The 26,199-nt window shown below is 41.8% G+C and overlaps 1 protein-coding gene across 4 annotated transcripts in view; it reads left to right on the forward strand.

Moving 5' to 3' along the window:
• The window catches only part of LOC309697328 (plexin-A1-like), a 330,439-nt gene that overhangs the window by 112,734 nt on the left and 191,506 nt on the right, over positions 1-26,199 (forward strand). The window lies entirely within an intron of this gene.

Here is a 26,199-nt window from a genome sequence, read left to right on the forward strand (position 1 = left end):
CCATTGAGAATTGTTTACTTCTGGATGAAGAAGGAAAAAAAGGAGCGCTGTGAAACATTCTTAAATCATCAGTTTGCCTCAGGGCCAGAGCCTGTAAACTGGGTTCAAAAGGCGAAAAGCTTCACTTTTGGAGCTCGTGGAGAGCTGGGAACAGCCGGGTCAAAGGTCAACAGAAGGGAAGTTTAATAAAGAAAAGGAGGGTGAGATACGAATGGCGGGAAGACATTTGATTGATTGTTTCCTGTCTGTGTCCCAGTCTGCTCTCTCCATTCTCTCATCCCTTTCTACTGCTGGGCTACTCTGTCCATGTCACTGTCTTAAATGGTTGTTTATTAGAAAGTACGTTGCCATAGCAGTGTATAAAATAGAGAAAAAAAGACTCACAAGTCAGACCGTTTGATAAATTATCTGGCTTTAAGACTTTTATTCCACAGCAGTAAATAATCCCCAATATCAGAGTAATGTGAGGTGTTGTAAAACTCAGGATAGGTGTCAATAAAATCATTCAGAACACAGGAAAGGGCAAATCAGACAGAGTGGTTACAGTGTGTGTGTGTGTGTGTGTGTGTGTGTGTGTGTGTGTGTGTGTGTGTGTGTGTGTGTGTGTGTGTGTGTCGGGTCCATCTGTATCTCTCTATCCTTTTCTTTTTCTATCTCCGCGGGATAAAGCGGTTATTCAACACATTCCATTGTTGAACCTTCTAATTGGGAGACATTTAGCAGGAGCGCACAGTCCTTTATGGCATCACAAACCGGATCGCACTCACACTCACACACACACACACACACACACATACACATACACACACATACACTACAGCGTAATCTCCCACCGTGACTGTGAGAAAGGAACAAAAAGAGAGAAGACAAAAAGATCAAATTATCAGCTACATTTAATTACCCACAACTAGACAGACACAATAACAGTGCTAAATCCAGATTTGTCTGGGCTCGAAGGAAAGAGAGGGCGGGAGAGAGAGAGTTTAGGCAGGCTCTCTCTCTCTCTTTCCTTTGCAGCAGGGATGGTTCTTGTGCTTTTTCCCTGCCGTTTTTGAAGGCATCGCTGCAGAGTGAAGTGATGACAGCTTATCGGATTAGGGATCGCCGGATAATAAATACCCTTGTTTGATTTCTCCACCCATACTCCTTAAACATGATTACTGCTTACTGTTACCGCCAACATCACATTATAGCGCACTGCACGGCAGCACAGACATTTGCATAATGTTTATAGAGACGGTAAGGAGTGATGGCTGCAGAGGGGATAGATGCTGAGGAATGCATTGACCTGTCACTCCTCCTCCATCTTCTTCCTTTTTTTTCTCCCCTCCATCTTTATTGTGTCACATCCTGGCTCAGAAACCATGGCAAAAGAGCGAGATGACAGGTGAAGGCCAATAAATCACAAATTCATTCGTCATGAAAAAAACACGAAAACACACCAAAAAAACCAAACAAAAAACAAAACCATGAAATGAACAGGAGGAAAAACAAATGTCACGGGACGCTGCAATCAGTATAATCAGTTGTTTGGAGTCACTTCAGTTCTATTATTATAGCGCCAACTCACAACAACAGTCATCTGAAAGCTCTTTGCATCATAAAGTCGTGACCCTACTATGCTGGGAGAATACTGGGCTGTTTGATGTGCCGCAAAGCAAACAGAGATGTGTGAGAGAGGGGCACTCCCATCAAACTTAATGGGGAAACACATGAGCCTCCAGTTATCCTCACTGGTTTTTCCCACTGCCTACAGAACTACAACATATATACACAAAGCTTTGCTTCTCTTCCTGCGATGAATCAATGGATCAATCAGATGTTTTACCCATGGAAACGCTGCTGTAATAAATAGGCAGTACACATCACTCAGATAACACGACGGTGGCCGTGTCCCGGAGAACTCAGTCCAGCTTTGAGCTCCGAGCTGAGTAAGTCTGAGACAGCGTGGGTTTCCACTTACTTCAGTCCACACTGAGTATATTCATGCTGAGTTAAATGTATGTGTGACTAATGATAAAAGCCATCATGAGTGGAACGTCAAGACTCAGCATAGCAATGGGTAAATAAAAAAACTGAATGTGCCAGTGTTCATCTTAAAACAAACAAATCAAAATGTAGCTTTTACATCACATATAGGGCTGGATAAGCTAACGCATTTGGCATTTACAAAGAAAGTGCCGTGACAAAATTTCCTCTAAGAAGTGGGATAAATAAGTTCTTTTCCTAAGATGCTTGATCCTGAAGTGAAATGACTGTACCACTAATTTTATAAATCACCTGTGACACTGCTGGGACCACTTGAAGGTGAGGAGAGGGACACGGGACAAAAGAAGCATTGTGGAAGCGACCCAGAGATGAATAATAACTCATAATTAAATGCAGAGCGATGTATGAACACAGAGAGCGGAACGAGATGAGCGAAGAAGAAACACACCCTGGGAAGCCACCAGCAGCTTAGGCATATAGGTTAACTTCAACTGACTCAGAGTTTAAGTTAAATCTCTTTCCGGAACACAAAACCTGGAGCCTGGAACCAGGTTTAACAAACTCAGAGTTCTCACATAAAAACTGCTTTTAAGTTCAGTGGAGTGACATTTTGCAGGATTTTGTTGCAACTCAATACTTCTTTCGACTCTCTTTGAAAACACGTAAAGCTACGATCTTTGCCTTTGCACCCCACTGATATACTAAAGTATTTAAAGGTCATATATACTTAACTTTTTAGTAATTAAAAACATTTGGACATTTGAATTGTGGTCCAGTTTGGCAAAATGCCTGGACTTTTTCACTGGTGCTCATCACCATTTTCATCAATTCAAAAGACAAATGTCACCACTGGGAAATTAGAGAAGTGTCGCTTAGAAATGTTAAAGTCATTAAAGAACTTAGTCAAAGACCAAAAGAAAACTTTTTAAAAAATCTGGTCTTTATCCTCTTTGAACAATTGTGTCTGTCTACCCTGTGAAAGAGAACTGACATCGGGCAGCTGTGATCCACCTGAGATCAGTTTTATTTGACTCAGGGCAAAAAAGGTATTTGGACTTGGTAAGCGAAATACGTTACTGATGACCAAATTTTGTGTTTCTGTATAGGTGATGTAAACCAATGTACAGACCAGTGCTTCTGCTCAATACTTACTACAGGAAGTATACAGGGAGGCCAGTGTGAGACCACTTTGAGGAACAAAGGCCTTTAGTTGGCTATAAAGCTATCAGTGTTTCCATTCGCCTACAGTGACACTCTCCAGACACCCCAACTTTTTGTTTGTGTGTTACATGTATATGCATCGCAGGAAATGTGTACTATCAGTGTGAGTCTGTGTGCGTACGAACTGCATGTATGTGTCATTTATTCATGTATGAGGCACTTGGTGAACTTGTGACCTTGTGCTGAACTTGACTCCATTCTCATTCAGTGGGCATCACAGAAAGCCTGCTAGCACCACTAGCTAATTACAGCTGGGTTGCTTGTCGCCTTTCTTTCCCCATGGCCCTAGTGCACATGCATCGGAGCGCACGTGATGCCTGTCCCTCCCAGGCACGACTCCAAGGCAACAGTGTCTAGACAGACAGCACGATGCCACTTTCTCTTGAGGAACCTAAAAACATTTGTGACCAGACATTTGTGGCAGTGTTGGTGTCCAGACTCCCAGGTTTACTGACAGACGTTCAAAGTGCGCACCAAACTTTGGCTACTAAAACTACATCATTAAAACTTGAGATTTATTTGATTTTTGCTCCATTTTAAAAAAAAAAAAAAAGCACTTTGAAGACTCTTCTCAATAGGATGTCAAGTTCCAGTAGTGTAAAAGCTTTAGACTGACAGATACGGAGAGACAAAAAGAGCAGCGTGGATAATATTAGGTCCCTTAATACTGCGCTGCTTTGCCTTTCATGCCAGGCCAGCAAAGCAGTTCTGATTTTAGCTGAAGTGCACTGGAAGAAGGAAGAGAGAAGAGAACTAATGCAGAAACTGGAGAGGAAGAGAGAGGAGACAGATGCAGGCTGACAGAGAGAAAGTGTGAGACCGAGAGATGGGAGAGAGCTGTTATCAACATCCACCAGGGAGACAAAGGTCCCGATTGTAATTCAGTCGCCGTGCAGTATTTTGTTTTGATGTTCGGCATTTTGGGCTCTTTGCCTGTGCCATATGCCATAAAATGCCTGTGTGTAGAGAACCTTCAAAGCGGTGTCTCGGTCCATTTCCAAACAAACTCTGTGCAAGTCAGATTCAAGTGAGTGAGAAAACAGGGCGACAGGCGGCTATGCTATACTGTGGGCGATTGATGTTATGTGAAAAGCTTTTAAATTTACTTACTGATCATTATTTTTCAAATACAAAAAATATCCTCCAATAAGGGCAATATATTCACTGTATCTGCCATTTTTACTTCTGTGTTGATGGATTGTTAGCCTTCCAAAACACTAGTTAGCGATAGTGTCGCTGTGCTTAGCTTCTGATTCTTTGTGCAATCAGTGTCAAGAGAGCTGGACTGATCGTTTTAGTAGCTGGCTCTGAAAAATGTCCAACAACTAATGTTAGTGTTATCAGGAAAACAAATCACACATTAGAAAAAGTCAGATCATCACAGAATCGGCCATATTCCAAGGCTGACTCCACTAACCGGGCGACCCATCAGCACTTGCATTTGTTCAAGTGCAGCTATGAAGATGTGAGGTGATGCAAAATGTATGATCAGTCAGCCCAGTGTTAGTTAGCTTGTGGGTGATGTGAGGAACAGAAGGGTTTAAACATGAACTAGAGGTGATTTTTACAGCTGGAGACAAAGCAGGGGAACGCGGGGGAACTATTATTCCTTTCTTCATTCTCTGCTGAATACATGTTGCTATAAAAGATGCCGTTTCAGACGGATTTTTTCTCTTCTTTGCTCTGGATGATGTCAGAGAGAAGGAATATTCCTGATACGGTCTCAGACACAACAACTGCTGTCAGCATCCATCTGCTTTTAAAGCCCTCTGTTTATTACAGCGAGCCAGTCGGACAAAAGTTGGGAGTGGGTGCAACGGCTTGTTTTGGACAGTATGAATCATGCAAAGCTGCTTTAGCACAGCTCAAGAATGAAAATAGGGAGCTGCAAATGAGCATAATAAGTCCCCTTGTGTAAAAAAAAAAAGTTTACTATTTTTTACAATAAAAAAAGCAAAGAAAACAACCACACAAATGCATTTTAGTTTCTATGACAAATCTGACAGACCACACACGTCTGTTACCTTCCTGGCGAAAAAAGCCGTCAGCTTTATTGACTCCCTTGCAGATCTCTCTCCTCTTTTCACTCTGCTGTGCTTACTGCCTCCTGATGCACAGATGCGTGCTTTTTTTCCCTTCCAAGTCTTTAAGTCAGATTCGCACTGGTCGAGTGAATCTGCTTGATGAATTAATATTTGATTTGCTGATATACCCTGACAGCATTACAAGCACTGCGAGAGTCACCGCCGCCCGATAAATCTTGAATCTGAACCAAAGGATGAAAAACAAGCCTTTAAGCATGCACCGCAAAGCTGAAAATGCCCCCACAACAATGAATTCTTTCTAAAGCCCTGAATAAGCATTCATTTGTGGGTTTTTTAAAAAAAGGAAAAAAGTACTGGTGGAGTTTTTAGATGCGGTAAATTCTCTTTATGCTGAATAATAATCTGCATATAATATTTTTGACAAACAAAGACCCAGTAGCATTTTCATTATCCCATGTTTGGTCTAAAAAAATTGGTTGGTTGGTATTTAAATTAATTTAATGTATTTATTTTTTGTCATCTTGTATTCAGAGCCTGCTTCTTACTCCGCTGCGGTCTAATTTGATTGAGCGTTTTACTTGGAGGCAACGAATAAATCTCTTTAAGAACATTTCCTATTAAATCCATTTAAGGAAGTTCAGATGAGTGAACAGCGAGGGAAACGGGGCGATCTGGCCACAACATGTTTATGTATGTAAGTGTGTGTGTGTGCTTGGCGGACGTGAACTTATCAACCCAGTTGCTAACATGATTACCCTCTAGCCATGTGGCCTAGGAGTTAACACAAGCCCTCCCCGCACAGACACATACACAGTCGCACACATAGCTATATACACAAAAAAATAAACCAGGCCAGGCCACGCTGCCTGATACTGTGAGTGTCCTGGCTTGGAGACCCAACAGAATCCGACAGCACCAAAATATCACTGCAGGGTTCCCATGTCAACACTAGCAGATGCAACATTAATTCAATCAGCCACGGAAAGTCACCGAGCGGAATGGCTGCAAGAGGGCCAGCATCTGAGAGCTGTGGTGACAGTGTTTGGTGTGTGTGTGTGTGTGTGTGTGTGCGTGGGGGGTGTTTGTCTTGTTTTTTTCACTTGAATTTGAAGGATCACTTTGCTAACCCTGATTTAGGAACTTTATCCCAAAAATATAAACAGATTGAGACATTCCCTGGAGATCAAAGGAAAATGCCGTTCCTTCTGAGACTTGGAACCATTCCGTTAGTCACGAGTGAGTTTATAGCAACCTTAACAATTTTCTTAGTGGTTAAGCTTTTAATCTACCTGTGTCTTCCTGGATTTTCTTTTTTTTCACTCATTATCATTCTGTCACAACACAACGCCTTTGCCTTTTCCAGCCAAGGGCTTCCAACCTTCTTTTTGGCACCACAAAGTGTTTAATGTCGACAGTTTTAATGTTATGCAGATGGAGGAGCTGTGGTGGGTGATGACGAACTGATTACCTCCCGTATGGATGACCTACTTAAGTTCAAAATCTGCGCACTGTTGCTGTGGGTGTGTCGGGGAATGTGGAGAAATAGATGCGGTGCAGGCCAAGTTTGGGGGAATTAGTGCACAAAAATGGCATAAAGGGCAGTAAAGTTATGTCATTGTTATTCGCCCCTTTTCTAAAATCATGTTGTTTCCTCTGCGAGTGTTCTGTGTTCCAGTGCTGATCTTCAGCACAAACCACTGCTCAAATACTGGGCAGCAGTTCCCAATCCCTGTTGTTCGTAACTAAGCCAATCTTCCCTAATCTTGTTCCAGACCTATGAATTACCACCTGCATCGCTCATTTGCATAGAACGGTTGTTGCGCTGACTGCTGCTTTTTTTGCTGGTCGGAGAAACAATTCACCAATTAGTACATTGTGGGTGGGATTAAATGATCATCATCGTGGTTCCTGTAGGCTGTAACGCTGTATCCAGACAGCAGGCAGAGCTTGAGCAGCACTTTGGCAGAGATGCAACAGCTTCATCTGTATCTGAATGAGTTGCGTTCAGGCACACTTTTGAGTGTAGTTCACCTGGATTTGACAGCACTCAGAGATGAAAACAGTTTTTGTTTGCAAAAAAAAAAATCAATCAGGGTTTAAATATACACATGTAGTCGGTTTGATTGAATAAACTGAAACTCTGTTCGTTTCCTGAAGAGAGACTAAAAAACACAAGTGAAACCTTTTCTCTGCAGACGGGATCAGAAATAGCAACTCTTAAACGCTCATATTTAGTTTGAGTGTTATCAGCAATTACAATAAGAATGTTGCATTGTGTGCATGCAATCATAGCACTTTGTAGATGTGAAGAGGCTGACTAGCATGCAGCACACGACTCCCACTATATGTGGCAGTTAGAGCTAAAAATAATGTTTGATTCATATCTAATCATTTTTATGTTGTGAAAAAGATGAAAAAGGAAAAAGTGGCCATTTTCAGTGAGTACAGTTGCTCTTTAAAATGTTTTCTCTGTTCCTCAAGGTAGTATCTTGATCTATCATTCAACAGTCTATTTACCCATGTCATTTTGATTGTATAGAATCTATTACTGATTCGATACAATCAGTAATCGCTGCTGTTCACATAATGTCACTGTTAGCCTCTGTTAGCTGCTGTTAGCCATTAGCTGCTGCTAGACATTAGCCGCTGTTACTGAAAGTTTCTTCTAACTTTGTTAAACTCATATTTAAAAAATTCTATGCAAGTGTTTTTATCTGTATTTGCCAGGTGAGGAATTCACAGCAGGTTTATCTTTACTTCCGAATACTAACTTTTATTTTAAATGTGAAATGTCGCAGTTTTTCAAGACTTGTTTTTTGTCCTAAACTTCATTTTGAAAACGTCATCTAGTGCAGTACACCGTGCTTTGTTTTCAGTAGCACCAGCTGAATACATCCTACAGCTTAGCAGTTAGGAATAACTGAGCTTTGTGAACTCTTCAAAAGGAAATGCAAAGAAAAAAGATGTCAAAGTACAAGATAAACTCCTAGTCTCAGGGGCAAAGTAGAGTCCACAGCAACGAACGCTTATCACTAAAAAATAGAGAACCTGGAAAAAAATGGCGAAAACATGCCAAGTCTCTCTTCCTCTCTGTCACCTCTTTATCTTCCGCAGCCTTTCAAACCTCTTGGTTTGTTTCCTCAGTGGAAGCTAAAGCAGATTTAATATTTGCAGAGGGAATATAGGATGACCCGTGTACGAGAAACACGGGGAGGTCCGTATTTGTCCGGCTAACCTGTGACACGGAGACAGACGTAGAAGGAGAAACAGACTAAACACAGCACGCAATGACATTTGTGTCTACAGCTAGTCACACTTGTAAAGGAAGGCTGAGAGCATGAAGCATCCATGGGTGTATTCATTCAAAGGAGAAAAAAAAGATGCTTTAAGTGTTGTTTATCCTCTGTGACATTTGCAGGGAAAACACGCCTGACAAAGAGTGTGATTTGTAGATGTGTTTAAAGGATGTTGGGTATTAGTGCAGAAAATTCGTGACTTTTAGAAGACTGCTTCGGTTAGCCGGTAACTCTTCTTGAGCATACTTCATGCTGTGTTCTCTAATCCGTCTTCATCCTTTTGGTGTCATTTGCCGTGAGAAGTGCTGCACTGTGCAATCTGGCTGACATTAAGCATATCCTGCCATTCAGCCTTCTTCTTTACCTCCTTGACTAGTAGCTTACTGTGACACAATCTGTCTCCTGCATTTTTTTATAGGTTTTTAGCCAGGAAATGTTTGCTGATCGCACATCTTCTATTATACAACAGCCCCCTGATTTTCTTCAGCAATGCCACGCTTGTATGTATGTGAACTACAGAACTTTAGTTGAAGTGGTTCAGTGCCTGGTTGGAGCTTAAATTGGAAACTTGGAAATTAAAACTTCAGAAGCACAAGATGGTTTACAGTGCAAATTAATTTAGTAAACATAATAAAGATGCTAGTCTATAGCCACTTATTATTTTATTTTATTTTAGAGGATTTTAAACTGGTTTTATTGTTTAAAAGACCTGAGTTTTGTCACTCTGTGGAGGTTACATTGCAGCTGTGTGTAATGTTTTGCATTAGCTCCTGGCTCTTTAAAGCCTGCTGCCCAAAACCTCATTTTGCTTTGATTGCTCAGCTGGCATGGGGAAAAAAAGAGGCAAAAGAACCATGTTTACATATACTGTAAATCCAGGTTCTGGTTGAGAAAAAAGTGCTTTTTGCTTTGAAATGTTCCTAAAAGAGTGAACTAACCAAAAAGTTTTAACTGGGAAGCCATAATAAGAGCTGGTCAAAGTCTCTCAAAGCAAAATTATTTCATTTCTTCTTTTTTTTACCTCCTTTAGCAGAAGCTCTATATGCCCGTCATTTCCAAAAGGAAAGGCAATATTCCCGTCCCACAATTCAAAGAGACACGGACTGCTGATGCTTTAAACATGGCTGATGCAGATCGTCACTTGTGCCGTAATTTCCTAATGTGCTTAGGTTTCAAACCTTTAACCTCCTAGGACCTGGCGTCCACATATGTGGACATTACATTTTGGGTTATCTAGACCAAAATACTTAATTTTGCTCTACAAGGGCCTGATATCCCCTTACGAGGACATTATACTGCTACTGTTCTATCAAAATTTAAAACGAATGTCCTCATATGTGGATCTCATTTTTCTCAGATGAGAGTAACGTATTCTGAATACTTTGGATTACTTAATATATTACCATGCTTTTTTACAACTACATGAATGTACTATTGCTGTGTGATTTATTACTATTACTGAAGGTTACTCGCCATACCAATACCAACTAGATTTTTAAATCTTAATACAAAATGAGTAACAGTAGAGTGGACATTAGGCAAGGCTGCACTTTTTGCAGTTATCTCGTATAGAAAACTATTCAGCGCGTATATAAAACAGGTCTGCGGCTCCGAGCCGTAGTAAAGGGACCTCTGGCTAATACATCTGGTTCCGTGTTGGGCTCGTAGCCAAAAATAGCTTTACTTTGTTGTGTGGGCCAACTTTGCTAGCGAGATACAGAGAGAGGCATTGAAAGGCTGCTCCAACGGAACTTATTGTTTCGGAGGAAAACATGAACACAGTGTACAGTCGAGTCTTAATAGCTTACTTACAGCTGGGCTCGTCAGGCACTCTTTTTGGCTGCGGTGGTTATTATTATATTTACATGCTTCCAGCTCCCGTTTCTGCTCGGTGACAACTTGTACTTTTCGACTCTCCTTTTTCTTCCTCCCTCGCACTCACAGACACATAACGGGTATGGCAGTCCATTCTCCCTGCAGCACTACACTGCCCATGAGGCTACATTCTTTAGGGCGATGCCTGTAACACTCTGCCTATTGCCTTCATATTAAATCATTTTAAAAAATATTTCTTCACGTCATTATGAGACACGAGATTGAGACACAGGCATTTGAGCTTCTTAATGTGTGTTTTGTTTGGGTTTCCACCGGCGTGGAATTACCAAAAATAGAGAGGGCATAGCCTAACACATGAAACAGGAAAAGACTGCAGTGTAATCCCTTTATTTCAAGAAAGTAACTGTATTCTGAATACCACCTTTTTAGACGGTAACTGTAACAGAATACAGTTACTCATATTTTGTATTTTAAATACGTAACGGCGGTACATGTATTCCGTTTGTCCATGTTCATGCAGCGCGATGACTGCACATCTTGTGTGACTTTGTAGCTTCAACACAAAAGACTGGCATCAGTAAAATTTTCCAGGTACAAAGTTCAAATTCTTATAAACTTCAATGAGAAACAGGAAATAGGAAACAGCAGAGGAAGTAAATTTCAACAGCCTGCCCTCCATAGATGAGATTAGGGGCCAGATTGAATAATGCGCTGAACCAGCGCGAGCTGGGATTTGTCGTATTTACGGCTTATTTAAACCAAGCACACAAACTGATTTGTTAGCATTTGGAACATTTACTGCTAATTGTGCCGATATACACGTACAATTTACGGAATACAAATACTGAAAATGAGTTGTTGTACTCCCAAATTTACCTGACATATTTTATTTTACCAAACAAAAGCAGGTGCAACAGGTTTATGTAACAAAACAAGTGCAGGATACTTTAATTCATAACAGGACCACGCCTTTTCTTTTTTTTCCCACTTTTCTCTGTAATTTTCTTCGTAACTGCTTTGATCCTTTGCTCATACCGAGGCTGCTGGCTTGAGGCTGCTAGTGTGTGGCTGTGAGTGCATGTGCAACTATTTGTGTGCCCTGCCGTGCGCCTGTTATGCATGCTCACAATCTGACATCTGACGTGACTATGAGCTATGTTCCAGCTCGCTGTAGTACAGCCATTATGGGATGAGTTCGTCCATTAACTCCATATTAGAGACATTTCATTGAAACTGACTCATGGTAAAAAAAAAAAAAAACTTTACGTGAGGACATTGTAACGGTAAACTAAAAAGGTGCTTAAATGCAACAGCTTTTCTGTATTCTGGTAGAGTAGAATCCAGTAGAATGACTTAAACAGTAATTAAAAGTAATGTACACAGTGACCACAAATTGGGTAAAGTTCATTTGATGTCTTGAAGGTAGTTTGAGGTTTTGGAAAGTTTTAGTCAAACAAAACTTGAAGGACCCGTCCCATCCTGGCAACAAACTGTTCCAACTTCTGCAATCTGGTAGAAGGTTCCGCATCTTCCGGGCAAGGACAGAGAGACTCAAGAGGAGCTTCTATCCCCAAGCCATCCGTGCCCTAAACACACACACCCGCCCGCTCACATCATCTATAATTGACTGAGACAGGACTCTCTTCCAGACACTCTAAACCAAGGCACAATGTACATTTCAATTCCTTTAACTTAAATATGTTTATATTGTCTATCCTGTAAAATAGTCAGATGTCTATTCATATTAATGTACAGAATTCACCTGTTAGCTGCTACTACTGCACATTCACCCAGTGTATATACTATATGTATGTATATATATATATATATAATGTTCTTCCTCTACACCCCCCCCCCCCCAATTTTTGCACATGTCGAGGAGCGTGTCAGGCTACATTTCACTGTGTGTTATACTTGTATAACTATGCATGTGACAAATAAAGAACCTTGAACCTTGAACCTTGAACTTGTGGAATTGATTGGAAGCTGTGAGCTGAAGCCTGTCGTGCTTGAGAGCAATCGTGACTTTACCACGTTCCTCCTCTGTCCTGGCTCTTCTTTTGCCCAGTCTGTGAGGGATTCGGATGTAACCACGGGGTGCCAGAGAGCGGGGCAAATAAACATGTGCTGTGGTAACAGAAGGTGTGTGTGTCTGCTTTTTGTGTGTATGTGTGTGCATGTGTACAGGCGCTAATCTGCTACTAGGGGGGTCCACCAAGATTAGTATAATCAGGGGCTTCTGAGCCCCCCCCCCTCATGCCCCTGTTGTGTCTCACCTCCTCATCCCATCATCACTCTGCTTCTCGGCCCACTATACTCCTCCTCATCCTTCCTTCTCCTCAGCCTCCTTTAGCCCCCTTGAACTCTCAAGCTTTCCCCCTTATCCCTCTGTCCTTCCCTCAATCTCTTTACCGCCGCTCAGTTCCCCGTTCTCACCCTGCACTTCCATTCATCCCCCTGACCTCATCCTCTTACACTTATCCTTATCATTACCCTCTGCATTGTAGGCATTTAACTCAGCAGCTTGGAATTACAAGCTACTGCCTGGGTGGACTACAGTTCTGAGATACAGAGCATATCAACGTTTAGACATCCTGTCTGTGCATGTGTGTGTGTAGGTGTGTGTGTAGGTGGGTGCGTGTGTCTCAGAAAAGTTTGATATCCCTATGAAAACTGACCAACCAGATAAAGGCAAAGTACCTGGAAAAGCAATTAAGAGCAAGAAAGGGTTTTGGGTGTAGGGCAGTACTACAGCTTTAAGGTGTGGAGGTTTACAGTGTTGATGTCCTAATAGCAGAAGTGCATACAAAGTGGTGTTCACTTAGGCTTTTGTTATTTATACTCCATGCCAGCAACTGTTAACCCCCTTTTGATGTCAAATGTCACCCATCCAAATGATTGAATTCAGGTGTTCCCATCACTTCTATGGCCACAGGTGAATAAAATCAAGCACCTGGGCATGCAGACTGCTTCTACAAACTAGAATGGGTCACTCTCAGCTCAGTGAATTCCAGTGTGGTACCGTGATTGGATGCCGACTGTCCGATCCAGTTGTGAAATTTCCTCACTTGAGGTTGCCAACTTTCTGGAGAGTCAATCACTACAGATCTCCAAACTTCATGTGGCCTTTAGATTAGCTCAAGAACAGTGTGTAGAGAACTGGAATGGGTTTCCATGGCCCAGCTGCAACCAAGCCTTACATGACCAAGCGCAATACAAAGCATTGGGCACAGTGGTGTAAAGCAAGCCGCCACTGGATTCTAGAGCAGTAGAGACGTGTTCTCTGGAGTGATGAATCATGCTTCTCTGTCTGGGTTCAGCAGTTACAACTTGTCTGACTGCAAGTGTAAAGTTTGGTGGAGGGAGGATTATGTTGTGGAGTTGCTTTTCAGGAGTTGGCCCCTTGGTTCCAGTGAAAGGAACTGTTAATGCTTGAGAATACCGAGACAACCTCCCGACTTTGTGGGAACAGTTTGGGTATGGCTCCTTCCTGTTCCAACATGACTGCACACCAGTGCACAGAGCACAGTGCATATGTCATGGCATTTTGAGTTTCTTATGTTTTGGTTTGATTTTGCATTATGGGTTATTCTTAATCTCTGGTTGTGTCTTGTTGATGATTATTATTATTATCGTTATTCATAGTCTATGGTTCTGTTAAGGGTTTTGTTCTGGTACCCTCATGTTTAGTATGGCTTTAGTTCTGTGTAAGTCCGTGTTTCTTAGTCTGCGTCTTTGTGAATGGTTTCCTGTTTTATTTTGAAGGGTTATGTCTTATGTCAGTATGTCTAACTTCGCTCACCCTGTGTGTTTCTGTGTTCAGTATCATTGCTCAGTTCATGTTTTGTTTTTTGAGTTGCAATTCAGTGTCCGAGTCCTGCGTTTGGATCCTCATCTCCGCCTGCCCGCACACAGAGCCCTGACAGCATAAATCCATGGATGAGCGAGTTTGGTGTGGAAGAACTTGACTGGCCTGCACAGAGTCCTGACCTCAACCCAACAGAACACCTGTGGGATGAATAAGATTCAACATCAGTATCATCCTCTGGAGCTTTAGTGAAGTCAGTGTAGAAGTACATGAACCAGTTCTTTATGTGCTGCAGGGTCTTCATCTTGTTACTGTAAATAAGGACTATCATTGCCAGTGTAGTCCACAGTGGTGGAGTTTGAGTTCATCAGCTACAGTGGAGCAGAATGACACAGCTTCAAAATGGTGATCAGGTCAGGCCCACCCAAGTAAAGTATGTGTGGGGGGAGAACTGTCTTTCTCTGGCTGCTGGAAAATTTCAGCAGCAGTATTGTGGCTGTTACTCTGATAAGGGGTATAACCCTTGATGAAAAGTGTTTCACTCAGGTTTTCATAGCAGTAAAAGTTTAGCTGACTGAGACGTCAGCTACAGTAATATAAACTTTTTCAGAAATGCAGCCAGTTGCATGAAGATGTGGAAGTGTAGGTTTGGATCCCTTTGGTTTAAGATTCAAGTGTCATTCCCCAATTTCCCAGCCCTCTGTCTGCACACATCTCCTTAAATGCTCCACTTTTATCCCTTCCCCTCATCCATTTATCTTCCTCCCTCTGTCATCCGGCCCCTTATTTCAGCCCTGGCTCTTCTATACAGTAACTCAACACTCCACACAGTCAGCCTCATCTACTTATCTTCACCCTTTCTAAAGGTCATTACATGCACAGGCTGTTTTGGAAGATTAAAACAGAGGCCTAAGAAAAAAGGAAGATGAGGTGTGTCATATCTGCCAGCCTTCCACCTTATCAAACGCACACACGTGCATGCACGAAGACGCAGACGCGTGCGTATATTGATGCAGACGCCAATGCATGCTGCATGCACACATTTACTCGCACATTTTCTACCTGCACAAATGACACACAAACGTCTGACACTCCCCAGACGCCTGCTTGGCCTCACACTTTCTAGACGTGCAGGGAGCGGTGTGCGTATTCTCTCCCACACATGCCAGCATCACACACATACTGCTCACATATAATATTTAAATGAGAAAAGTGTATACATATATACATTTACACATTAAATACAATGAAGAGATGAGGCGAGGGGTGGTAATGGTAATCAACAGAAGCTGTGAGGAAAGAGCATTTACTGAAAAAAAGAAATGAGGAAGATTCTGAGACAAAACCAACAGAAAGATATAAACTGAGAATTTACATTAATGTTAATATTATTATTTTATTGTTTAAGGAACAATGGAAGGGCAGCGGGTGAATTTCTTTATTTCCTTTTAAAATAATTTTTGGTGAAAGAGCTGGAGGGCGTTGAGAGGGAACACCACAGGAGTAGGATTTGGCTGCGAGAGCTACCGCAGCCTCGGCGAATACAGATGAGTTTGAATTTGCAGATGTAAAAAAAGACCAGTGCCATTCTGTTAAAGAAAAAAAAAACACATACACACACAATAATAGTAGCAGTCTCTATCAGTAGCGCTCTGGCTGGTGCAACAACAGAGAACAAATTGGGATTCTATGGTCGCACAAGTCTCCCTCGCTGTTTATTGTGGTCCTTGATGCCGTAGGTGGTCCGCTTTTCTTTTTTTTAAATCCTGGTGCACTGCATAAATTGCATAAATTGTCAAGACCTGCAAAAAGCATGAACTATGAGCACATTAATTTCATTAATTTGAAACCTTGGATTGAAAATCAATAAGAGAGCTAGCGTGTAATGTTGCCAAACCCTCAATGAATACAATTATCTTTCTTTCTTGTTTTTTTGGGGGGGTTTTTTCATCGTGGGCCAGCGCTCGCCTTCCCTTCGCTCCTCGCCTCCCTTTGCTCTTGTTTGCTGTTCGAGTGCCTGTGTGTGCGTTTGTGCGTGCATGGGCTGAATCCATTTCTCTGAGAGGGTCAAAGCCTTGTATTATGCATATGTGAAGCCCTCATGTTTTTCACATGCAGATCAGCCATATAAGCCTCTTCAGACAGGCTTTCACATCGGACCTGCTATAGTCTTCAAACTAGCCAACAAAACCCACTTGTCCTGTATAGTCAGCTGATTGGCCACCAGCTCCTTTCTGTCAATACAATGTTCACTGGCTTCTGTGGCTGTTGACTCGGCTGACAAGTTGAGGGCCCCCATTTAATCTAGTTGAGTGAAAGCTGTAAAGAAACCGTCTGAGGTTTCTGCAGTCAGGTTTGGACATTTTGTTAAAATTAGGATTACTATTTTGTTTCTGTGGATCTTAAAAATGTCCATTTTTAAGCCGTAAAACTAACGTTCACTCTGAGAGGGACGTTGCTGATTGGAAAATTTTTATTCAATGATTTTTTTAATTTCTGCAGTTATTTTCTTGATATTAGATGGTTAGTGTAATGATAACATGTTGTAAGGCTGTCAGTCATTCCACCAAAAAACCAAACAGTTCCTGCAGTTGAGAAGTGACATGTTTAATATGAAAACGCAACACAAACTTGCTAGTCCGGATCTATTATTACATTAGAAGTGACACATACCAGTCCAACAATCAGAAAACTTTGAAGGTTAAAAAGTTTCAGTTATTCTAGTAGGTAAAATTTATTTATATGGCCAGATTATAATGAACCAAATAAGACAGTGCAGAGTACAAAAACATTAACCAATCGCCTTTCAGAAAAGTTATGCTTCAAGGTGTTTTTTCAAAGGATCCTAAAGAGTCAAGGGCTTGAAGACAGAGTTAAGCTGCTCCACAGTTACAGTTTGGAATACGCAATCCCTTTAATTTTAGTTTTCATGCACGTGAGATCACAAGAAGAACTCTAAATGCGGACGTGAGGATCCGGTGTAGAGAATGGCAATGGAACAGATTAACGACGTAAGTGTGCCCATGAAAGTAAACTGATACCTAAACCTGACTGGGACCCAGTGCAGACACTTTAGTCCTGGGCCAGCATGTAAAAGATCGTTGATTGTGGTGCATGCGAGTCCCTTCCTTCGAAACTGTTGTGATATCCCACACTCATTGTCCAAGTGTGATCACAAACAATATAACGTATTTCAGTTTCTGAATCTGGAAGTCAGCATCTGTGTCGCAGTTCTGGGTCATTTTGGCTCAGCATTTTGAGTTTCCTATGTTTTGGTATGATTCTGTATTATGGGTTAGGTTCTGATTATTTTGCTGTGCTGTGTTCCCTCACTTGTCCGCGATGCCATAGTCTGTGTCTGTAAAGTTCAGTGTACTTCCTGTTTTATTTTGGTAGTCTTCGGTCTGTGTGCGTAATGTTCTGTTTGCTCTTCCTCCGTCTTGTCTGTGTAATCAGTGTGAGCCGTGTCTCCCAGCTGTTTCCTCTTGGTCCCGTTCACCTCTTGTATTTAGTGTCTGCGTCTCCCCCTGCTCATCGTGGCGTTGTCCCTCATAGCTCTGTGCCTCCTTGTATTTTTAGTTTATATCTTCCCCAGTCTAGTTTTGTTTTGTATCACCATACAGCAAATAAAGCTGGTTTTTGAGTTTACATGCTGTTTCCGGGGGTCTGCCTTTGGCTTCTATACCTGCTTGCCACTACTAGCCATGGCAGTCTGCTATGCAAAGTACAGGCGACTGTTGCAGTGTGCTAGTGAACAAAGCTATGGCGAGGTTTGCAATCCAACACTGCATACTTTTTTCATTCTGTTTCACTTATGCGACTGCCAGCAACCAGGAATTGCTTGCCAATCAGTCACGGAAAAGACTCTTTTACTTAGCAACGGGTGGTTGCTAGAGGGTCATGGACCAGTTTCTAGACCTGCATGAATGGGGATTTAGCAATCTATTTCATGGCAACTGACAACTGATTTCACAGGCATTCAGGGACTATATATGCTCGCCAGATGGTCCCTAACTGGTCTCTAGGGCTGTGTGACTGAGGCTTGAGTTAATCAACTAATTGCTACAGCTGAAGTGATAACTGTGAGAGAGGTGTAGTAAAAGGCCTTACTGTTTCCAGCTATGTTCACATGCTGATTGCTTCCTCAAGTACACTAAGTACCATGTTAGTGGTTCAGCAGGTTTATCAGTTTCATGAGGAATAACAGTGCATCCATGCTAGACTGCAGAATACAACACTGTACCTTTTCACACAACAGATTTATAATCTTGGATTGTTAGAAATTGTATAAATGATTATGCCAGTACAAAGCAAAAGAAAATAAAACCTCAGCGACATTCTGGTTGCTGAGGGTTTTAAGCCTTATCACACTCAGATGTTTTAGAATATATTCAAGCCTCCAGTATTTTAAGTTATACGTCCTGGAGTAAAGGTTCTTCAGCAGTGCCAAAAACTAGCATTTTACTGCCAGGAGTTGAATCTGTTGCCTAGCAACATGATCCCATTGACCATCAGCTCCTGCGTGCGTGCGTGTGTGTGTGTGTGTGTGTGTGTGTGTGTGTGTGCGTGCGCGTGTGTGTGTGTGTTTTTGCTGGGACTTGTTGTAATCTGCATTGTGTAAAGGGAGTCTTAGGCTTAACCTCAGCTCATTCTACTTTATTGTGCTGCATCCCTATAGGGGGACATGATAACAGACACCACAGCGGTACACAGTGCTGATTACAGGAAAACACACACATAGATATACATAATTAATCTGAATGGGTGGATAAAACCGCTCGCTGCGTTTTATTTAGTTGCCGTTTTTTGCTCTGTGTGTTAGAGACAGCAACAACAAACAGCAGATTCTCCAGACAAAGGCAGAAACCACTGACACAAGAAATGAAATAATAATCATAATAACCTTAACAGCAACTACAGTGAAAGGAAAATTAGAATTTCCCAAATGTGTTGCCCTGTTGTCTTAATTCCGAAAATGTCCATAAATGCACCGCTCTCTCTCCCTCTCCCTTTTTTTCATCTCTCCTCATTAAGGCGCTGTGCCCGAACTGTCCTTCCAGAAATATAATTGAAAGCGGGGAGAAAGGCAAATGTTGCTTTAATCTCATTTGCAGGCGAACAATGGGCCTGGGACTACGCTAAATTCATAAAAGTGGCTTTAATGCAATGAAATTTAATGAGGTAATTTGTGACGGAGCGAGATGGTGAAAATGCCCTGCCGTGCGCAAGGATATGTACACTTGCACACGTGCAGGAGGGAAGAGAATAAACCTGTCGCTGTATCAATTTATGACACGGGTGAAAGCAAGTGTATTCAGTCAGACATGACTTTTTGGAGTGGAGTGAGACTGAGCGTTGGTTTATGTGTGTTATCTGTGTCACTCTGGCAGAGAGCTGACTCATACTGTGTCATAAAGCTGGGGGCCTATGTCAGCATCTACAACCTAATGTAGCCAACAGAGAGTTTGAAAGGAGCATAATTTCTCTGCTAAGGCGAGAGGTGAGGTAGATTCAAACCACATCTTTTATGCTTCAAGTTTTATGACCGACGTCTATTGTCTCCAACAACTGACGATTCCCGACATATTCATGGAGCATATAACCCATTTGTACCAGCATCCACACACATCCCCTATTTGGGATTGATTTTGTTTCCTACTGTATAAAGCAAGCAGTTTGAAGGACCTAAATGAAGCAATCATATCAAAGATCCGTTATAGTGAACAAATGCAGAACATAAGCTACTGAGTAATCAGGATGAACTACTAGTGGTGGGTTCAGAAGTGCAAACATAGGTAAACATAGGTACCTAGCACAAGCATTGGAAAAACATACCAGCTCAAAACCCTGGGGTTTCAAAAGGAGGGACATGATTAGACATTCAATTCAGTTCAATTCAATTTCATTTATACAGCGCCAAATCACAACAACAGTCGCCTCAAGGCGCTTTATATTGCAGGGTAGACCCTACAATAATACATTCAGAGAAGAAACCCAACAATCATATGACCCACTGGGAGCAAGCACTTTGGCAACAGTGGGAAGGAAAAACTCCCTTTTAACAGGAAGAAACATCCAGTAGAACCAGGCTCAGGGAGGGGCGGTCATCTGCTACGACCGGTTGGGGTGACATGAGTATATCAGAGGGACAGCTCAGTTTGCGTGATTTGGAGAGAGATAAGGCTAAGGACATGTGCTGAGGAGGGATAGTGGAAGCTGCCAGGCAAGAGGCAAAGAGGAAGACCGCAGAGAAAGTTTATGGATGTGGTCATGGAGGACATGCTGAGGGATAGAGTGAGATGAAGGCAAATGGGCCCTTTTGGCAACCCTCAAGGAAGCAGTCAAAAGAAGAAGTTTCACTATTGCTCAGCAAACAGTTGGCAAGTGTTTGCAGACTTGTGTCTTCCATGCAGACTAGGCAAAACCTGCTATAACCTGTTACTGACTACTCCCTACTCAGGGAATGCACAATCTTACCATAGGTTGCTATGGGGACTTATTTATTTCAGAAACAGCCAGCTTGCCAACTGATTGGGAAATACATATTTTTTCCTAGCCACGGGTTTGCCAACTGGTCTCTAGGCCTTTGTGACTTTGGTCTAAATAAGCACTGATAGATACATGGATGGAAAAGCTTCTCTTTTAGTTTTTTGTGACTCAAAAGCAACACAGTCAGACTAGAAAAGCATCAGCTATGGAACTATCACCCAACCAGATTGATTAGTAGGGACAACTGCGATGACTTCCTCTTTGTGGCTATTTACCAGCTGTCTAAAAGTGAAGCTGAAATTTCTGTGAAATCACCGAATCTTTGAAGCTGCTTTGCAGTCATTCTGACATTCAAAGTCGTGGGAGACTGAAAGCGAGTATACTTCAGCATTCTTTCATGTGTCAATTTTCCTAACAGCGGTATTGTATTCTGTTGAATTTAACAAGAAGTGGTTAGGAGGGTGTATGAGATATACTGTAATATATTGTAACAAGATGTGTTAAATTACCGGTTTTATTGAAATAGGTAAATTGGGGTAAAAAAAAAGTCTTTTTAATATCAGCTAACTTCTCTCTTTGCTTTATTGTTGGGTATGGATTTAATTTTCACATATTGGTATCATTTCCAGGCAGTCTGTTAGTCTACACAAGCCAGGGTACTTAATTGCAATATTACATCCTGGCTACAGCCAAAGACAACTATTTCATGATGAAATGAAACAGAACATTTAGGGAACATTTCACTACTGGGGGTCAGTAACCTACAAAGTGTTTGTTAAGCTGCAGCGCTGGACTGAAAACAGTACATTTGTATTCTTCTGTGTGTAATTACTGAGTGATGCTATCGCTCTGTAATAACATTGCTGTATGCTGTATTTTCATTGGAGCCCCTTATATTTTTCTTTTGCTCCCCACCCCACTCTAACCACCTTCCTTAAAACTTTTTCAGCGTTCAGAGGTAACCGCGTTGAACCGTATGCTTTCATATTCGACTTTGCAACAGCACATACAAACACACTTGCCTCTCTTTGTGCCGCTGCTTTGCTTCCTCTGCAGAAGCCAATAACAGTTTAACTGCGCTGTCACTCTACAGCACCGAGCGAGAGAGAGGGATGAAAGTGAGCTGGGAGGAGAGCAGAAGACATGGGGAGAGGGAGAGATTAAAAGCAGACAGATGGATGAGACAGAGAGAGGAAGTGAGGATGGTGGAGCCAGGAGAGAGGAAGGGAACGGTGGATGCCGGAGCTAGGGAGAAGATGAGAAATGTGACAGAGGGACACTGGCAAGAGAGAAGGAGAGAGAGAGAGAGAAAGTGTGGAATGAAAGGAGCGATGAGAGCAGAGGGGTGGTCTGTGCTAGCAGCTTTAAAACAGCAGCGTTAACGGCTAAAACTCTGCCAGGTCTCCATCGATCACAGGTCACCACAGGCTAAAAGGACCCAGTGCTCGCCCTGATAGAAAACTCCAACTCCCACAATCCATTTAGAGCATCAACTAATGACAGGAGCAACCTTAGGTCATAAAATGAGCTCCATTATATCTTATATTTAAATTCTAAGAGCATATAAAGTATAGTTATGGAGTTAAAATATATTTAATGCAGTTATTTCCAATAATCTTTTTATTTCACACATAAATGCAAATGTAGCTTTGTGGTTTAGATATCAAAATATATACAGAGACATTAGCAGCATAACATGCATATTATTTAATTTATGAAACACAACTGGACATAAAAAAAGTCTTTCTTGAATCTTTAAATAACTCGTTTCTTTCCTTTTTCTAATTTCTAACGATGAGTAATTTTGTCCCAAGATTAAATATCCACACCGCCCAACTCAACCAGCCCTCCAGGCTCCATTAGCCAACAGATGAGGTGAGGATGGGTGACATTATCGTAAAGGAGGTGAATCACCTTCCCGCCGGTTCCATAGGGGTTAATAATACTCTCATCTAGGGAATGAGATGGGAAGAGAGAAGAGGAGAAAAAGAGAGCCTTGTACTGGATCATTGTCGTCTCAGGTCAAGGTGGGTGGGTGTGGCGACAGCTCATAATGAAACACAGGCAAACGGGGGCCATGGTCACCGTCTTTGGAGTGTATCATTGGGTACACATGTGGTGTGTGTGTGTATTTGTGTTCATTCATGCATGTTGTCTTGTATTCGGATGTGACATAAAGGAGCAGCCAGGCAGCTAATGAACACCACCCACTCAATATCCATTCTTCTGTGGGATGGCCAGCCAATTAAGTCCATTTTATTTGAATGGTCGAAATCCAAAATTTGTATTCTAGAAAAATTCACAGGAACTATGTAGTAGTATGAATAGTGTCCACCTGCTACATATGGAAATATTGAGATTGTTGGCATTTAGTGAATTCTCTTGGCAACCAAACCACTAACAGCTTAATTCGGTGCATTTGGCTCAGAAAATAGTGTTTTTTTTTTATCTTGTCCTTCAGTACTTTTATTTGTGACCAAATAGATACGAAACTAATGGCCATTGATTCAATTTTACTTTGTGTTTAATACCAAGGCTAGCTTTATAACACACACAAAATTGTACATTGTCAGTCTACGAATTGATAGTCTTAACATTGCAATTGTTATCACATGTTATGTAATAACATTACCCCAGGAAGCCATTAGCACAGCTCTGCTATTATAAGGCACGAACCATAATCAAAAACTGGTGCTAAAACGCTACACCTTAAATCTTAGCTTAAGGTCAAAATCACACAGGCCTAGAGACCTGTCTGCAACCCCGAGGCTCCAGTCAGTGATTGCTGGCTGTCGCTTGGTCAGATTGGTCAAGGTGCAGCATGAAAAATCTCCCTGTGATTGCAAATTGCTGGAGTTGCATGGAAAATGTAAGTTTGTCTGCAAGCAGTCGCTAGCTACACTTAAAGTTAGTCAAACTGCAAAAAGTGTGACGCAAAATGAAAAATGGTGACTGTTCTACTTGACAAGAAAAGTTGCCCCTTTTGGAAAACGTTGGTTCCAGTGGTAAAGGCAGAACTTTTACTTTGTCTTGCATTCTTCACAGTTTCACAACCGCTTTGCAAGTAGTTTGCAAGTGTTTGCAGACAAGTTTGCAGACAATCCTTTATGCAAACTATGGGTGCCCATGATCAACTGCTGGTGATCAAAGCAACTGCAAAGAGGCTTTAAGTGCAGCACTGTGTACGTCATTGTGACCAATTTTATCAAGAAACAGCAGTTAAGCTCCCGCAGTCACTCACCAATAAACTGGAAAATACATTTTCCCAAAAAACTGCTGATTACCAAGGATTACCGACTGCTTTTTAGGGATTTACAGTATAACTGGGGCTGGGGAACGACACACAATCGGTCAGGGAATGCATACTTTTTCACGGCGATGGTCGCCAGGCGACCCCCAACCAATCTTTTGGCCTGTGTGACTGTGGACACAAAGTTAAGACTTAGCCCCTTATTGTTAGTCAGTGATTGTTACAGTAGTACCATGAGGTTTGACGGTGAGTTAAAGGTAAAGTTTGTGTTTTTCATTAAAATTAGTCTTAATTGTTGTCAAATGGTCTAAATTCCGTTAGATTGATCCTTAAGTAAAATTGGTCGTAACACCAATATAAAATAAATCCAGTCCGAAAGGTTGAGTTGCTACAAAAGTACAAATTTAACATGTGTTATATCTACACATCACATTAAATGTTAATTTTGCATTGGCTTAAAATATCTCGGATTCATATTCTGATGGCTTTCGTGCCAATAGATTATGCTGCAGATAACCTTTAAGAATCCATACTGCCTCCACTACAATCAGAGACAAGTGCCAGGTTGTTCCAGACACCTCATCTTCTCCTGCGCAACCCTGTGTGCTGCAGACACACACATCTTGCCCGCCTATATGAGGTGACACTAATGGAGCGTTTCGTAATCTGCTTCATCCATCTATCAGTAATGGGCTGCGCTATCAATCCAACTTGGATGGTGGTGGGGATGAGGGTGCGTGTGGGGAGGGGCCGTCTCTGTAGTTACCCTCGTCGTAGCAATCCCTCATATGGTGTGTAATAGCCACTCGCTGGGATAATCTCCGTGATGAGACAGGTTCCAGCCAGCCTTGACCCCAGCGACACCACGGGCTGATGATGATGTCATTTCCTCAAATAGGGCCGTTGTCTTGAAATGTGTGTGTGTGTGTGTGTGTGTGTGTGTGTGTGTGTGTGTGTGTGTGTGTGTGTGTGTTTTTCTGAGATGACTGCTCATGAGTAGAGGTCAAAGCTCTGATCTCATCTGTCTCTCTCAGCACGTTGATTGAATCGAATGACCAGAGAGAGATACGGAGGGACGCCGAGCGAGCTGGCAACTGAGTATTTCTCATTACTCCGTTGAGAATATGAAGCAGGTGTTCAGCTGGTTCTCTTGTTTGTTAGCACAAAGTAGCAGGAGGTTTCAACTCACTCGAGCTTCCTGCATTAATGAGCGTGTTCCTGTGAGGAGTGCCGGCATCGGTCGGTGGACAGCTCTGCTGTAGCTTTTTCATCTTCAGAATAATGGGAAAATACAAAGACTGCCTCACTCGCTCTGTCTATCTTTTTTTTTTTCCACATGAATTCACCGGGAGCTTTATTGGCATGACGCTGCGAGTCCATGCTTTGCTGACACAGACTATGACACAGACAGACTATGAAATTGCATTCATTACAAAGGACCATATCAAAACCACAATGATTACTGCTTCACTTTGTCTCCTTCATCCACCTTCCAACCACACTGCATCTCTATAAACCGGCTTGGACACTCTTTCAACACATTCTCACTACCAACCCGAGCGGGAACCCTTTGCTGTCATATTTTAATGAACAGTGTCATTTTCCCCTTTAGTTGTTTTCCAGCGCACCAGTAGAATCATTTCACAACATGAGAAGGAATTAAAACCTTGACAAAGGAAAGGGTGGCAGACTTTTGGGTGACACAATCACACGACTGCCTCAACTTCAAGTACTTTTTTCTTATTTTTGGTTATTGGCTTTGGGGGTTTTTGTTGCTCTTTAGTTTGGTTTAGGCACTAAGACTGTCTGGTTAGGTTCAGTGTAATAAATCATAGCTTGGGTTGAAATACAGTCTTTCACAGTGTGAGAAACATGTTAAAAGGCAAACTTCTTCTAGTTAAGACAGTAAAGCTCGCCTGGTTATCAGGAAGATATGACAACAGAGGCAGAACACCTTGGCCTGCAGTCTCATGACTCCTACTGAAACTATGACAATTCCAATGTGACACCTATAGTACTGTGCAAAAGTCTTGATCTATTTCTTTATATTTTGCTTCCAGGGAACCAGACTTTCTTCTCATTTTCTAAAGTCTTGAACGGTGCTCTTGAGCAATACACTGAAAAAAATATGTTGTTGGATTTACTTAATTCAATGGTGGACATTTGTTGCACACAGATGTTTTGCTTTGGCAGCAACTTAAACAATTGAGTTAAATTAACACAATTTATTCATGTTCAATAAACCTGTGCAATTTGTGTTGATAA

This window comes from Aulonocara stuartgranti (genome assembly GCF_965226115.1).
Source record: "Aulonocara stuartgranti genome assembly, chromosome: 20".
In the NCBI taxonomy this organism is placed as follows: Eukaryota; Metazoa; Chordata; class Actinopteri; order Cichliformes; family Cichlidae; genus Aulonocara; species Aulonocara stuartgranti.